We start from the raw sequence: 14189 nt of genomic DNA, 5'->3' as shown, positions 1-14189 counted from the left end.
CTCCCCAACTTGAAACTATACCAAAAACTACAGAAATCAAGGCAGTATGGTACTGGCACAAAAACAGAAATATAGATCAATGGTACAGGATAGAAAGCCCAGAGATAAACCCATGCACATATGGTCACCTAATCTATGACAAAGGAGTCAAGAGTATACAATGGAGAAAAGATAGTCTCTTCAGTAAGTGGTGCTTGGAAAACTGGAAAGCTACATGCAAATGAATGAAATTAGAACACTCCCTAACCGCACACAAAAATAAACTCAAAATGGATTAAAGATCTAAATGTAAGGCTGGATACTATAAAACTCTTAGAGAAAAACATAGGCAGAACACCCTGACATAAATTGCAGCAAGATCTTTTTTGATCCACCTCCTAGAGTAATGAAAATAAAAAGAAAAATAAACAGATGGGACCTAATTAAATTTAAAAGCTTTTGCACAGCAAAGAAAACCATAAACAAGATGAAAAGACAACCCTCAGAATGGGAGAAAATATTTGCAAATGTAGCAACCAACAAGGTATACAAACAGTTCATGCAGCTCAGTATCAAAAAAAACAAACAACCCAATCAAAAAATGGGCAGAAGATCTAAATAGACATTTCTCCAAAGAAGACATACAGATGGCTAAAAAACACATGAAAAGATGCTCAAATCACTAATTATTAGAGAAATGCAAATCAAAACTACAACGAGGTATCACCTCACCCCAGTCAGAATGGCCATCATCAAAACATCTACCAACAATAAATGCTGGGGAGGGTGTGGAGAAAAGGGAGCCCTCCTACACTGTTGGCGGGAATTTAAACTGGTGCAGCCGCTATGGAGAACAGTATGGAGGTTCCTTAAATAACTAAAAATAGAGCTACCATATGATCCAGCAATCCCACTCCTGGGTATACGTCTGGAGAAAACCATAATTCGAAAAGATACATGCACCCCAATGTTCATTGCAGCACTATTTACAATAGCCAGGACATGGAAGCAACCTAGATGTCCATCAACAGAGGAATGGATAAAGAAGATGTGGTACATATATACCATGGACTATTACTCAGCCATTAAAAAGAATGAAATAATGCTCTTTGCAGCAACATCGATGGACCCAGAGATTGTCAAACTGAGTGAAGTAGTCAGGCAGAGAAAGACAAATATCATACGATATCAGTTTTATGAGGAATATAAAAAGAGGGTACAAATGAACTTATCTACAAAACAGAAATAGAGTTACAGATATAGAAAACACACTATGGTTACTAGGGGGTAAGGGGAGGGAGTGATTAATTGGGAGATTGGATTGACATATACACACTACTATATATAAAATAGATAACTAATAAGGACCTACTGTATAGCACAGGGAACTCTACTCAGTACTTTGTAATGAGCCTATATGGGAAAAGGATCCAAAAAAGAGTGGATATGTATTTATATATGTATAACTCACTTTGCCATACACCTGAAACTAAGAGAACATTGTAAAGCAACTATATACCAGTAAGAAAAAAAAATGAAAAAGAAAACAGTATCAATGGGATGTTAAAACAGAAATTCCTATCTTGGAGCTTTAGTAAAGCCTACAAGAACTCCTAGTGTTTTCAAGAGGCCCAGCAGTGCAGAACTATGTAGCATATGCCATGTTCCCCTTACATCCTAAAGCAGTGTGCTAGAGCACATCAGTTACAGCTTGACACTGGCTATCATCCACTCCAGGACTCAGATTGAGAGGGTAGCCACTATCTGGAACATTGTTTGTCATGATGACAGAGGGAAAGGAAAACATGGTGAACATGTGTTTTTGGATGGGTGGCAGAGAAAACCACAAGTGAGTGCAGGGAGCTTGTGTTTAGGTTTTCCTTATAAACATTTTCACAGCCTTAAGCATACATGGATGTCGTGTTTTTGTCTCACTGTATACTTCCCAAACTTGATATTAGAAAGTTGGCATAGTGGAAATTGTTTCTTAAAATAAGAACCACCATTAAAGTGATGTATTTGCCGTTTTTAACTTTGCAACCTTGGATAAAACATTTAATTGTGTTGTGATTCAGTTTTGGCATCTGTATAACAATAATATATGCTTTATCTAGACATCACAGCATTGTATTGTTGAGAAAGTAAGGGACTTCCCTGGTGGTCCAGTGGTTAAGAATCTGTGCTTCCACTGCAGGGGGCGTGGGTTTGATCCCTGGTCGGGAAGCAGCCCAAACAAAAAACAAACAAAGAAAACAGTAAGAAAATATGAAGGTGCTATCAAAACTTCTAAGGGGAACATAATTATGTATCAGCTGGAGTCCTTAGTGTACAGCCAACCAAAAGTCAAGTTCTACTAGTCTAGAAAGGATAGTTACTTAAGGTAGTCCACATAATCAAAGAAGGATTGCAAAGAAGGAGGCGTCCCCCGGCCCGGGAAGATCCCACATGCCGTGGAGCGGCTGGGCTCGTGAGCCATGGTTGCTGAGCCTGCGCGTCCGGAGCCTGTGCTCTGCAACGGGAGAGGCCACAACACTGAGAGGCCTGCATACCGAGAAAAAGAAAAAAATAGCGTGATCTACACAGGGCAGTTTGACTAGGACTTAGCAAGTTCTTCGGCTTTGGTTAGGCATCACTTCTTTGGAAAGTCCATAGGTGACATGTGGGCAGTTACTGAAGGCCCTTCCTACTCAGCACTGAGCAGATTAGTTCACATGACTCTGCAGCCTAGTCAGCGAAGGCAGCGATTCCTAGAAAGGCAATAAATGATCTGCAAATAGTCTCAGACATTTACTTCGCACCCACACTGCTCTAGGCCCTGAAAATGACGATGTTGGCATTTCTTATCATTGAGTCTGATCCTCTCCAAGTGTTCCTCACAGATCTACTCCTTCATCTCTAGCCTCACAGAGACCTCATCCGAGATCAACTTCTATCCAACTCTTGAACCGACTCTAGCCAATTGTTATGGCATAAACTCTATGCTCTGCTTCTTTCAGGGCCTGGACTTTTAATTTGCAAGGGCCTTCTTGTCTCTAAGGAAAATATGGCTCATAAGAAACAAAAATTTTGTCTTTCAAATGCATTTTATTTATTTATTTTGTTACTATCATGAGGTTTCACGAGCATATTTTTAAAGTAAAAAAAATTAAACATTAACTGATTTTCATTTCTGACTTTACCATCATAATTCTCCTCGAGGCAATAAGAATGACACTGATTAAAATGTTTATGAACAAGAATGTTCAGAAAAGAAAAGCACACAAAAATTTTTTCAAGATGTTTTCTCTCTATGGGCTAAACAACCAGAGAATTCTCAGATATGCTCATGGAGCCAGCCCTGTACACAACTTAAGAGAAAGTCAAGGCCTGAGCGACCTGCGGATTCATTCAGTGGAGCTCCAGGTTTCTGTGTCAGGGAGTGCTATGTGTTCACTGAAAGTCATTCTTTCTTATCCTGGAGACATAGTAAGATTATATTTCCTGCCCTGCCATGAAAATCTCCTGCCTTAGGCTGCTCTTTACCTGCCAGTCAGCCAGATTCAAATCACTCAGGAGAGGATTCTATCATCCCAGGGAATAGTGGAGCCCCAAAATGGAAGTAGTCTAGATCCCTCAATCATCACATGGAAGATTGCCTGCCAAATACCACACTGAACTGTCAAATGAAGGAGAAATATGATTCTGCTATGTTAAGCCACTGAAATTTCAGGGTTGTTTATTGTAACACTTGCCATACCTTGACTGTATTTGTCAGGACTAGGCTGTTACAATAACACCAAAATCTCAGCATCTTATCAAATGAAAATTAATTTCTTGTTTACAGTATGCCATCAAGAAGACTCTAGTCATCATAGCTAGGCTGATAAAAACCTCATCTTGACTTATGCTTCCATGATCACCACAGCAGTGGAAAAGAACTATGGTAAATCATACATTGGCTTTTAATGTTTCTGTGCATATGTGATATATCACTTCTATCAAAACAAGTCAAATGGTCATGCTTATCTTTAAAAAGAACAAAGAAATGGAATCCTACTATGTGTCAAGAAAATGGAAATCCAGACATATTTGGTAAATGACAGTAATGACTACCACATGAATACAGACATTGGTGTTTGGAAGGAGGGTGCAGAAACATAAAATATGTTGTATAGAATAAGTAGGCAGCAGGCAAGAAAGAAGCAGAGTAGCAGGCTGGTTAGCTGGACAGCCCTACTGTGCCTTGGCAAAATATTTAGTAAAACTGTCCCCAATGAGAGGTAGAAGTTAACCATGAACCTAGTGAGACTCTAATTCTATGGGAAGTAAATGGAGGCAGAGTGATAATGTGTTGGTTACAGTTATCTGCCTTTAGCAAGATATTATGTGAAAGAGGGGAGCTCACATGAGAACTGTTTGGGTTTTTTTTAGGAGAGATAGAAGAGTACTAAGGAATTCTAGAGATCAAGGTCCTTTCAGGATTAGAAAAGCTGACTGCTCCTAGATCCTAAGTAACAAAAGATAAGACTGGAAAAAATTTAAGTGACAAAGGCACTAAAATGTCTCTCAGTTAAAATAAAATGTGACTCAATCTTTTTGCAAAGATCAAATTAAGGTTTTTAACCTTGCCATCCAAACTTGTTGCTGCAGATAGCCTCAAGATAGCCATCCTTAATTAAGTTGAGAGTGGGGGGCATATGTATGAGGAAGCAAAGAAATAAATCATTCTCGAGAATTATATATGTATAAGAAAGAACTAGAAAGTGGAATTTAGAATATGGAAGTAAAAGCAAACATGTTAGAAAGTTTGCTAAGTTTAAGGGAATTGTGTTGTTCAAGAAACTAGGTACCTGGACTAAAAAAGACTTTGAGCCTTAAAACAACCATCAAGCTCCTAGAATTTCCCCAGCAGGAAGACTGGATGTCTTATTTTTTTTGGTTTATAGGTTGCTGGGCCATGCGGAGCCACATTTGAACCTGCTGGAAAGGACTGTGCATCACATGGAAACCTTAGATCCCTTTCCTTTCTCTAATAAAGGAGTCCCCAAAATATGTATTCATTGACTTCACAGCTCAATTCCTGACAAGGACACTAGATATATGATAGGAATAACTTCACTGGTGCTGAAACCATGCACCTCGGATTGGGACTTGAACACATGGGCTGGGACTCAAACCTAGCCAAAACCCAGACTGGGGCTTGAACCCATTGTCTTTCAGTTGAAATCACACACCTGGTCTCAGGGCTTAATGAAGCTCAGGTTCTTTATGTCTCAGCACAGAAGGAATTCAGTGAGAGGCAAAGTGATAAGTAAGAAGTGGATGTATTTAGAGAGATACATATTCCATAGACAGAATGTGGTCCATCTCAAAAAGCTTGAGAGCGGCCCCAAAATATGGGGTGGTTAGTTTTTATGGGCTGGGTAATTTCATAGGCTAACAAGTGGGAGGATTATTCCAACTATTTTGGAGAAAGGGCAGGGATTTCCAGGATTTGGGCCTCCTCCCACTTTTTGGCCTTTTATGGTTGGCCTCAGAACTCTGTCATGGCACCTATGGGTGTGTCATTTAGCATGCTAATGTATTACAATGGGCGTACAATGAGGCTCAAGGTCTCCTGGCAGTCAAATCTTCCACCATATCGTACCTAGTTGGTTCTACCAGTTTTTCTCCTGTCCTCAATGGCTATGTCATTCTTTTAAAGGTTGTGCCCTGCCCCCTTCCCTCCTGTTTCAGTTTCAGTGAATATATTTCTTAGTGGTGTAAAATTTCAAATTTTATATTTGTTAGATAACTCAAAGGTGCCAAGGCAATGCTTGAAAAATGGGAATTGCTACTGTTACCCAAAATCTGGGTTCACCTCCTGGTGGGTGTCGAGCCAATAGATACAAACAAGCCAAAGATTGAGAGAAGGAAGTATTTATTACTTGCAGCAAGTAAGGAGAACACTGGGGATCTTTCCCAAAGCAGTGTCTCCCCTAACAGCAAATTCAGGGAAATTTTAATCTAAGGGTACATGCATATTCATGAGGGGCCTTGAGCACAGGAGAATTCAGCATAGAACTGGGGCAAAGCTTGACAGAGTCCAAGTTTTAGTTGATTGAAGTCAGGAGGGTCAACATCATCATTCCACCCTCCACCTGGATGGGGGCCTAAGTTTCTGCAGAACTCAAAGATATGTTATTATGTGTATCACTTGAGGAACCAGGACCCTGCCCAAGGCTGCACTATTTTGTCTTTTTTTTAAAAAATAAATTTATTTATTTATTTTTGGCTGCATTGGGTCTTCATTGCTGCTTGTGGGCTTTCTCTAGATGTGGCAAGCGGGGGATACTCTTCGTTGCAGTGTGCAGGCTTCCCATTGTGGTGGGTTCCCTCGTTGTGAAGCACAGGCTCTAGGCACATGGACTTCAGTAGTTGTGGCTCCTGGGCTCTAGAGTGCAGGCTCAGTACTTGTGGCACACAGGCTTAGTTGCTCTGTGGCATGTGGGATCTTCCTGGACCAGGGCTTGAACCCGTGTCCCCTGCATTGGCAGGCGGATTCTTAACCAGTGTGCCACGAGGGAAGTCCTGCACTATTGTTTCTTGACTGTTTCTCCCTAGTTTCTGCATTCCGTCCCTTAAGATCATTAATTACTGAGACTTGTTCAAGGGCAAGCATTGCCACCAGGCTTAGATCACAAAATGGCTTAGGCCAAAATGGGTTCTTATGTCAAGAAAGCCATTCCTGGTTCTCTTTCTCTGAGGACCCCCTAACCTCTCTGCTTACATTACTTGGCCTCTTTTCTTTAAATTTATCCTAAGCTACCCTGCTGAGTAAACTGTTGCTGCCAATTATTTGATGTTCTATTCTCAGAGCAACAGGCTGTGATGTCACAGTGTTATTCTATCATAGAATTTATTCAAAACAGATGCTAGGCTGTGAAGCTGAAAGCTCTGATTTAATTGCATGTAATTTAACAATCTTTCTATGTAAATAAAAATGGAAATAGAAATAGAAGCTAAAAGACTCAAAATAGCAGTTTATGTGAACAATTTTTCTTAATAGTTACCATGGTACAGGGCGGAGTCCAGACGGCAGAGTAGGAGAACTAGGAGTTTGTGTCCCGTCACAACTAGGGCACCTACTAGGCACTGGTGGGGGGCCTTGGACCCCTAAGGGGACAGGAAGAATCCCCACGCGACCTGGTAGGATGTGTGTTGGGGGGAAGGAGGCGGGGAGGAAAAGTGGAGGTGTGATGGGACCAGTGCCCCTGAGGGGCAGCAGGGGGAGGGGAGGGGTTCCCACCCTTGGAGGGGACCACTCACAGGGAGGGGATAAGCAGGGACAGGGAGAGACCTTCAGGGGGTAGGGGAATTGGAGGGCAATATGGCCAGCGTCTCCCCCACCAGCTTGGGCCCCAGTGAGCCTGCTGGGGTCCTGGGTCTGAACCTTCGCCCTCTGTGGCCCCCTCCAGCTGTGCAGGTCCTGGGGTCATGGGATGGAGGGAGGGAGGAAGAAAAGTGGAGGCAGGATGAGACTGGCACCCCTGAGGGGTGGCTGGGGAAGGGGAGGGGCTCCCATGCTTGGAGGGGCCCACTCACAATGAGGGGATCAGCGGGGACAGAGAAAGACCTTCAGGACATTGGGGGATCAGAGGGGAACCCGGCCATGGTCTCCCCTGCCCACTCGGGCCCCTGCGAGCCTGCTAGGGTCCCATGCCTGAACCTCTGCCCTCCAGGGCTCCCTCCTGCTGTTCAGATCCTGAGCTTAAATCCTGCACCCCATGGCAGGGCCTTTTCCAGCCTCACAGGTCCTGAGCCCAAGCCCTGCCACACCCCCTGCACCCTGCAAAGGCCTCTTCCAGACACAAGGGTCCTGGGCCCTGGGGGACCCCACTCCACCAAGGCTTCTTCCGGCTACGAGAGTCCCGACATGAGCCCTGCCCCACTCCCCACCCCCCCACCAAGGACTTTTCCAGGCTTTTTTTTTTTTTTAGCTGTTGTGATTCTGCCTTGTTGTTTCATTTTTCTTTTTTCTAACACTTCTTAAGCTTTCTAATTTTATTTTATTTTTTATTCTTTATTATTGTTCTGCTCCTTTTTGTTTGTCACCTTTTTTTTTTTTTTTTTTTTTGCCATACCGCGAGGCTTGTGGGTTCTTGGTTCCCAGGCTGGGGGTCAGGCCTGACCTACTGTGGTGGAAGCACCAAGTCCAAATCACTGGACTAACAGAGAACTTCAGACCCCAGGGAATATTAAATGGTGTGAGCTCTCCTGGAGGTCCTCATCTCAGCACCAAGACCCGGCTCCACCCAACTGCCTGCAAACTCCAGTGCTAGATGCCTTGGGCCAAACAATCAGCAAGATAGGAACACAGCCCCACCCATCAAAAAAAAAAAAGAGATGACAAAAAAATATTTTACACACGAAGGAGCAAGGTAAAAACCTATAAGATCAAATAAATGAAGAGGAAATAGGCAACTACCTGAAAAAGAATTCAGGGAAATGATAGTAAAGATGATCCAAAATCTTGGAAATAGAATGGAGGTATGGATTGAGAAAATACAAGAAATGTGTAACAAGGACTGAGAAGAACTAAAGAACAAACAGTGATGAACAACACAATAACTGAAATGAAAAATACACTAGAAAGAATCAATAGCAGAATAACTGAGGCAGAAGAATGAATAAGTGAGGTGGAAGATAGAATGGTGGAAATAACTGCTGAGGAGCAGAATAAAGAAACAAGAATGAAAAGAAATGAGGACAGGGCTTCCCTGGCAGTACAGTGGTGGAGAGTCCACCTGCCAATACAGGGGACACGGGTTTGTGCCCTGGTCCGGGAAGATCCCACATGCCGCAGAGTGGCTAGGTCCATGAGCCATGGCTGCTGAGCCTGTGTGTCTGGAGCCTGTGCTCCACAACGGGAGAGGCCACAACAGTGAGAGGCCCGCGTACCGCAAAAAAAAAAAAAAAAAAAGAAATGAAGACAGTCTCAGAGACCTCTGGAAAAACAGTAAATGCACCAATATTCGAATTATAGGGGTCCCAGAAGAAGAAGAAAAAGAGAAAGAATCTGAGAAAATATCTCAGCCACCCAAGCCCAGGAAGTGCAGAGAGTACCATATAGGATAAATCCAAGAAGAAACATGTCAAGACACATATTAATCAAACTAACAAAAATTAAATTCAAAGAAAAAATATTAAGAGCAGAAAGGGAAAAGCAAAGAATAACATACAAGGGAATCTGCATAAGTTTATCAGCTGATGTTTCAGTAGAAACTCTGCAGGCCAGAAGAGGGTGGCAGGATATCTTTAAAGTGATGAAAGTAGAAAACCTACAACCAAGATTACCCAGCAAGGATCTCATACAGATTTGACAGAGAAATCAAAAGCTTTACAGACTAGCAAAAGCTAAGAGAATTCAGCACCACCAAACCAGCTTTACAACAAATACTAAAGGAACTTATCTAAGCAGGAAATACAAGGAAAGAAAAAGACCCATAAAAACAATCCTAAAACAATTAAGAAAATGGTAATAGGAATATACATATCCATAATTACCTTGAATGTAAATGGATTTTGTGTCCATTAGAATGCACACAAAAATAGGACCTGTGTATATGCTGTCTACAAGAGGCCCACTTCAGACCTAGGGACATATACAGACTGAAAGTGAATGGATGGAAAAAGATATTACATGCAAATGTAAATCAAAAAAAAGCTGGAGTAGCAATACTCATATCAGATATACTAGACTTTAAAATAAAGACTACTACAAGAGACAAGGAAGGACAGACACTACATAATGATCAAGGGATCAATCAAAGAAGGAGATACATCAATTATAAATATTTATGCATCCAACATATGAGCACCTCAATACATAAGGCAAATGCTAACAGCCATAAAAGGGGAAATTGATGGTAACAAAATAATAGTTGGTGACTTTAACACCCCACTTACACCAATGGGCAGACATCCAGACAGAAAATAAATAAGGAAACACAAGCTTTAAATGACAAAATAGACCAGATAGACTTAATTGATATTTATAGGACATTCCACCCCAAAGCGGCAGAATACACTTTCTTCTCAAGTGCTCATGGGTCATTCTCCAGGATAGAGCACATCTCGGGTCACAAATCAAACCTTGGTAAACTTAAGAAAATTGAAATCATGTCAAGCATCTTTTCTGACCACAGTGCTATGAGATTAGAAATCAATTACAGGAAAAAACCTGTAAAAAACACAGACACATAGAGGCTAAATAATTCACTATTAAATAACAGAGATCACTGAAGAAATCAAAGAGGAAATAAAAAAATACATAGAAACAAATGACGATGAAAACACAACAACCCAAACCTATGGAGGCAGGAAAACAGTTCTAAGAGGGAAGTTTATAGCAATTCAGTCTCACCTCAAGAAACAAGAAAAATCTCAAATAAACAATCAAACTTTACACCTAAAGCAACTAGAGAAAGAAGAACAAAAAACCCCCCAAAGTTAGTAGAAGGAAAGAAATCATAAAGATCAGAGCAGAAAAAAATGAAATAGAAAAAGAAAACAATAGCAAAGATCAATAAAACTAAAAATTGGTTCTTTGAGAAGATAAACAAAATTGATAAACCTTTGGTCAGACTCATCAGGAAGAAAAGGGAGAGGATTAAAATCAATAAAATTAGAAATGAAAAAGGAGAAATTACAACTGACACCACAGAAATATAAAGGATCATAAGACACTACTATAAGCAGCTATATGCCAATAAAATAGACAACCTGGAAGTAATGGACAAATTCTTAGAAAGGTACAACCTTCCAAGACTGAACCAGGAAGAAATATGAACAGACCAATCACAAGTAATGAAATTGAAACTGTGATTTAAAAACTCCCAGCGAACAGAAGTCCAGGACCAGATGGCTTCACAGGTGAATTCTATCAAACATTTAGAGAACAGCTAATACCTACCTTTCCGAAACTCTTCCAAGAAATTGCAAAGGAATGAACACGCCTAAAGCTCATTCTACGAGGCTACCATCACCCTGATACCAAACCAGACAAAGATATCACAAGAATGAAAATTACAGGCCAATATCACTGATGAACATAGACTCAAAAATCCTAAACAAAACACTAGCAAACTGAATCCAACAACACATTAAAATGATCATACACCCTGATCAGGTGGGATTTATACCATGGATGCAAGGATTCTTCAATATATGCAAATCAATCTATGTGATAAACCATATTAACAAATTAAAGAATAAAAGCCATATGATCATCTCAATAGATGCAGAAAAGCTTTTGACAAAATTCAATACCCATTTATGATAAAAACTCCCCAGAAAGTGGGCGTAGAGGGAACCTACCTCAACATAATAAAGGCCATATATGACAAACCCACTGCAAACATGATTCTCAATGGTGAAAAACTGAAAGCATTTCCTCTAATATCAGGAATAAGACAAGGATGTCCACCCTTACCACTATTATTCAACATAGTTTTAGAAGTCCTAGCCATTGCAATCAGAGAAGGAAAAGAAATAAAAGGAATCCAAATTGGAAAAGAAGAAGTGAAACTCTCACTGTTTGCAGATGATATGATACTATACATAGAAAATCCTAAAAATGCCACCAGAAAACTACTAGAGCTAATCAACGAATTTCGTAAAGTTGCAAGATACAAAATTAATGCACAGAAATCTCTTGCATTCCTATACACTAACAACAAAAAATCAGAAAGAGAAATTAAGGAAAAATCCCATTTACCTTTGCAACAAAAAGAATAAAATACCTAGGAATAAACCTACCTACGGAGGTAAAAGACCTATAGTCAGTAAACTATAAGACACTGATGAAAGAAATCAAAGATGACACAATCAGATGGAGAGATATACCATTTTCTTGGATTGGAAGAATCAATATTGTGAAAAAGACTACACAACTCAAAGCAATCCCTATCAAATTACCAATGGCATTTTTCACAGAATTAGAACAAAAAATTTTACAATTTGGATGGAAACACAATCCCGAGAAAGAAAAACAGAGCTGGAGGAATCAAGCTCCTTGACTTTGGACTATACGACAAAGCTAAACTATTCAAGACAGTATGGTACTGGCACAAATATAGATCAGTGGTACAGGATAGAAAGCCCTGAGATAAACCCACGCACCTATGGTCACCTAATCTATGACAGAGATTAGAGGACAAGTCTATGACAAAGGAGTCAAGAATATATAATGGGGAAAAGATAGTTGTTTCAGTAAGTGGTGCTGGGAAAACTGGACAGCTACATGTAAAAGAATGAAATTAGAACACTCCCTAACACTATACACAAAAATAAACTCAAAATGGATTAAAGACCTAAGTGTAAGACTGTAAACTATAAAATTCTTAGAGGAAAACGTGGGAAAAACACTCTTTGACATAAATTGCAGCAAGATCTTTTTTGACCCACCTCCTAGAGAAATGGAAATAAAAACAAAAATAAACAAATGGGACTTAATTAAACTTAAAAGCTTCTGCACAGCATAGGAAACTGAAAAAAGACAAAAAGACAACCCTCAGAGTGGGAGAAAATATTTGCAAACGAAGCAACTGACAAAGGATTAATTTCCAAAATACAGAAACAGCTCAGGCAGCTCAATATGAAAAACAACAACAAAAACAAAAAACAAAAACAAAAACAGCTCAATTGAAAAATTGGCCAAAGGCCTAAATAGACAGTTTTCCAAATAAGACATACAGATGGCCAAGAGGCACAGGAGAAGATGCTCAACATTACTAATTGTTAGAGAAATGCAAATCAAAACTACAATGGAGTATCACCTCACCCCAGTCAGAATGGCCAACATAAAAAATCTACAAACAATAAATGGCAGAGAGGGTGTGGAGCATATGGAACCTTCTTGCACTGTTGGTGGGAATGTAAATTGATACAGCCACTATGGAGAACAGTATGGAGATTCATTAAAAAACTAAAAATAGAACTACCATCTGACCCAGCAATCCCACTACTGGGCATATACCCTGAGAAAACCATAATTCAAAAAGACGCATGTACCCCAATGTTTATTGCAACACTATTTACAATAGCCAGGATAGGGAAGCAACCTAAATGTCCACTGACAGAAGAATGGATAAAGAAGACGTCATACATATATGCAATGGAATATTACTCAGCCATAAAAAGAAATGAAATTGAGTTATTTGTAGTGAGGTGGATGGACCTAGAGTCTGTCATACAGAGTGAAGTAAGTCAGAAAGAGAAAAACAAATACTGTACGCTAATGCACATATATGGAATCTAGAAAAATGGTACAGATGAACATATTTGCAGGGCAGGGATAGAGATGCAGACATAGAGAATGGATGGGTGGACACAGAGGGGGATGTGGACGGCGGGATAAACTGGGAGATTAGGGTTAACATAAATATAGTACCAAATAGATAGCTAATGGGAACCTACTGTTCCCATTAGGATCTCAGCTCGGTGCTCTGTGATGACTTAGATGGGCGGGATGGGGGGGTGGGAGGGAGGTCCAAGACAGAGGGCATATACGTGTACATATAGCTGATTCACTTCATTGTACAGCAGAAACTAACACAACATTGGAAAGCAATTATACTCCAATTAAAAAATTCTAATAAAAAATAGTTACCATGGTATAAAGCTTTCTCTTCAGCACTTTACATTAGTGTTATGCATTTTTTAAAACAATATTAAAGGGTATTTAGTTGCAAATCTAAGGAAGACTGTTTTCTTTTAAGCTAGATCATGCACACGGTAAAGAAAACATCATCAAAGCATCTAAAAGAATAACTTGCCTGAATTGTCTCATAACAGGAGGTTCCAATAAAGAATGCAGTGCTGCCACCAAAAACTAACCAGGAGAATTCAGGAGGCACAAAAGGAGGAGGGAGGATATGCCAACCCAAACATCCTGTCAAATTCCTAGAAACCTTCACACTGGAATCTATCTTGCCTGAGAGATCTGCACACCACCAGGATAGACCCTGATTCAGTCCAAGTATGGGCAACAAGCAAGATGACTGGCCAAAGACAACCTGGAAAGCAAAACCCATTACCATAAAACCTGAGACTGCAAGCCACGTGGCAGAGCAGCTCTCCTGGGTTCCCTTACCCTACTGCTCTCCACCTGGGTGCCCCTTCCCAATAAAGTCTTTTGCTTTGTCAGTACATGTGTCTCCTTGGACAATTCATTTCCGAGTGTTAGACAC

This window comes from Monodon monoceros, unplaced genomic scaffold (assembly GCF_005190385.1).
Source record: "Monodon monoceros isolate NGI ecotype Baffin Bay Population unplaced genomic scaffold, NGI_Narwhal_1 Super_Scaffold_7, whole genome shotgun sequence".
In the NCBI taxonomy this organism is placed as follows: Eukaryota; Metazoa; Chordata; class Mammalia; order Artiodactyla; family Monodontidae; genus Monodon; species Monodon monoceros.
Note: the sequence above shows the minus strand (reverse complement) of the source record.